This window comes from Triticum urartu, chromosome 5A (genome assembly GCF_056163025.1).
Source record: "Triticum urartu cultivar PI428250 chromosome 5A, HENAU_Tu73, whole genome shotgun sequence".
NCBI classification, from domain to species: domain Eukaryota; kingdom Viridiplantae; phylum Streptophyta; class Magnoliopsida; order Poales; family Poaceae; genus Triticum; species Triticum urartu.
The window spans coordinates 328,172,749-328,176,854 of record NC_141877.1 but is presented as its reverse complement, the minus strand read 5'-3'; positions in this window follow the sequence as shown (position 1 = coordinate 328,176,854).

The window sequence follows — 4,106 nt, the reverse complement described above, 5'->3', positions numbered from 1 at the left end:
CCCGACTCGGCCATGCCACCCTCCCTGCTGGAGACACCCCATCGCAGATTTGCCGGCTCTCCACCCCGAGAGGCGACCGCATCAGGATCACGTTCACTACCACCGCAAATTTATTCCAGGCCATTGCCTTTGACCCTTCCCGTTCAAGATTGGAAGAAATATAACTAGAAGATTAGAGAGAATCAAAGAAGGTATAGCTCAAATAGTATATGCACTCCGTTTATTTGAGTAAAACGTTCAGTATTTACTTCATTGTTGTTGCAATATGGCCATTGAAAATTGATTAATTGGACACGGTTTAGGAATAGATATTATTTATTCAGATTTATGAGTCACGGTTGCCCTTTGATCCTTCCGCTTGATCCTTGGAAGAAATATAATCAGCCGATTAGGGAGAATTTGAGAAGGTACGACTCTCATAACATATGCCTGCGCTTTTGCCATGATTGTTGACAAATACTTATTATGATAAAACGATTGGTAAACTTACCAATATTTATAAATGACAATCAATATTACTTCTTTGTTTTGTGGAAATATGACCATTAATAATTGATTGATGGGACACAATTAGGGATAGATAATATTCAGATTTATGAGCTGGGGGTTATGATTTGATACATATATTAAGAGGCCCCGGGTTCTAGTTTCGCCCCGGGCCCCCAAAATCTCAGGACCGGCCCTGGTTGCATCACCTGCACTGGTATCATCGGCACCTGCAACTGGTTTTGGAAGTAATCTGTGAGTCATGAGGACTCAGCAATCTCACACCCGCGAGATCAAGACTATTTAAGCTTATGGGTAGGAAAAGGGTAGTGAGGTGGAGCTGCAGCAAGCACTAAGCATATATGGTGGCTAACTTACGCAAAAGAGAGCGAGAAGAGAAGCAAAACACGGTCGTGAACTAGAAGTGATTAAGAAGTGATCCTGAAACTACTTACGTTCAAGCATAACTCCAACACCGTGTTCACTTCCCGGACTCCGCCGGAAAGAGACCATCACGGCTACACACGCGGTTGATGCATTTTAATTAAGTTAAGTGTCAAGTTCTCTACAACTGGACATTAACAAATTCCCATCCGCCCATAACCGCGGGCACGGCTTTTGAAAGTTCAAAACCCTGCAGGGGTGTCCCAACTTAGCCCATCACAAACTCTCACGGTCAACGAAGAATATTCCTTCTCCCAGGAAGACCCGGTCAGACTCGGAATCCCGGTTACAAGACATTTCGACAATGGTAAAACAAGACCAGCAAGACCGCCCGATGCGCCGACATCCCGATAGGAGCTGTACATATCTCGTTCTCAGGGCAACATCGGATGAGACATCCTACGAGAAACCAAACCTCAAGTTTCCCTGAGGTGGCCCCGCAGTCTACTCAGTTTGGACCAACACTTAGACAAGCACTTGCCCGGGGGGGCTTAAAATAAAGATGACCCTCGGGTTGGCCGACCCGAGGGAAGGGTAGGTGGTGGTGAGGCAAATGGTAAAACCAAGGTTGGGCCTTGCTGGAGGAGTTTTATTCAAAGCGAACTATCAAGGGGTCCCCATAACACCCAACCGTGTAAGGAACGCAAAATCAAGGAACATACAAAACACCAGGCATAAGGCCGAACCTTCCACCATTTACCAAGTATATAAATGCATTAATTAAATAAGAGATATTGTGATATCCCAACAATAACCATGTTCCAAACATGGAACAAACTTCAGCTTCACCTGCAACTAACAACGCTATAAGAGGGGCTGAGCAAAGCGGTAACATAGCCAAACAACGGTTTGCTAGGAAAGGAGGGTTAGAGGCTTGACATGGCTATTGGGGATTGTTGCAGAAATTAAAAAATTTCTACGCATCACCAAGATCAATCTATGGAGTAACTAGCAACGAGAGGGGAGTGCATCTTCATACCCTTGAAGATCGCGAGTCGGAAGCGTTGCAAGAATGCAGTTGGAGGAGTCGTACACGTAGCGATTCAGATCGCGGCCGAATCCGATCTAAGCACCGAACAACGGCGCCTCCGCGTTCAACACACGTGCAGCCCAGTGACGTCTCCCGCACCTTGATCCAGCAACGAGGAGGGAGAGGTTGAGGAAGATGGCTCCAACAGCAGCACGACAGCGTGGTGGTGATAGAGTGGCAGTTCTTCGGCAGGGCTTCGTCAAGCTCACGCGGAGGAGGAGAGGTGTTGGGGAGGGGAGGGGCTGCGCCTTGGATGTGGTGTTGCAGCCCTCCCCTCGCCCCTCTATTTATAGGGAGAAGGGGGCCGGCCCCTCTAGATGAGATCTAGAGGGGGGGGCGGCCAATGGGAAGGGGGCTTGCCCCCCAAGCAAGGGGGGCGCCCCCTTTAGGGTTCCCCCAAACCCTAGGCGCATGGGCCCTAGGGGGGAATGGCGCCCAGCCCACTAGGGGCTGGTTCCCTTCCACCTACAGCCCATAAGGCCCTCCGGGCAGGTGGACCCTCCCGGTGGACCCCCGGAACCCCTCCGGTGGTCCCGGTACAATACCGGTATACCCCCGAATATTTCTGGTGACCGTATGATGACTTCCCATATATAAATCTTCACCTACGGACTATTCCGGAACTCCTCGTGATGTCCGAGATCTCATCCGAGACTCCGAACAACATTCGGTAATCACATACAAATCTTCCTAATAACCCTAGCGTCACCGAACCTTAAGTGTGTAGACCCTACGGGTTCGGGAACCATGCAGACATGACCGAGACAACTCTCCGACCAATAACCAACAGCGGGATCTGGATACCCATGTTGGCTCCCACATGTTCCACGATGATCTCATCGGATGAACCACGATGTCGAGGATTCAAGCAACCCCGTATACAATTCCCTTTGTCAATCGGTACGTTACTTGCCCGAGATTCGATTGTCGGTATCCCAATACCTCGTTCAATCTCGTTACCGGCAAGTCACTTTACTCGTTGCGTAACACATAATCCCGTGACCAACCCTGAGTCACATTGAGCTCATTACGATGATGTCTTACCGAGTGGGCCCAGAGATACCTCTCCGTCATACGGAGTGACAAATCCCAGTCTCGATTCGTGCCAACCCAACAGACACTTTCAGAGATACTCGTAGTGCACCTTTATAGTCACCCAGTTATGTTGTGACGTTTGGCACACCCAAAGTATTCCTATAGTATCCGGGAGTTGCACAATCTCATGGTCTAAGGAAAAGATACTTGACATTAGAAAAGCTTTAGCAGACGAACTACACGATCTTGCGCTATGCTTAGGATTGGGTCTTGTCCATCACATCATTCTCCTAATGATGTGATCCCGTTATCAATGACATCCAATGTCCATGGTAAGGAAAACGTAACCATCTATTGATCAACGAGCTAGTCAACTAGAGGCTCACTAGGGACATGTTGTGGTCTATGTATTCACACATGTATTACGATTTCCGGATAACACAATTATAGCATGAACAATAGACAATTATCATGAACAAGGAAATATAATAATAACCATTTTATTATTGCCTCTAGGGCATATTTCCAACAGTCTTCCACTTGCACTAGAGTCAATAATCTAGTTACATTGTGATGAATCGAACACCCATAGAGTTCTGGTGTTGATCATGTTTTGCTCGAGGAAGAGGTTTAGTCAACGGATCTGTGACATTCAGGTCCGTATGCACTTTACAAATATCTATGTCTTAATTTTGAACATTTTCACGAATGGAGTTGAAGCGACGCTTGATATGCCTGGTCTTCCTGTGAAACCTGGGCTCCTTGGCAAGGGCAATAGCTCCAGTGTTTTCACAGAAGAGAGTCATCGGGCCCGACTCTTTGGGAATAACTCCTAGGTCGGTAATGAAATCCTTCATCCAGATTGCTTCTTGTGCTGCCTCCGAGGCTGCCATGTACTCCGCTTCATATGTAGATCCCGCCACGATGCTTTGCTTGCAACTACACCAGCTGACTGCCCCACCATTCAAAATATACACGTATCCGGTTTGTGACTTAGATTCATCCAGATCTGTGTCGAAGCTAGCATCAACGTAACCCTTTACGACGAGCTCTTCGTCACCTCCATAAACGAGAAACATATCCTTAGTCCTTTTCAGGTACTTCGGGATAT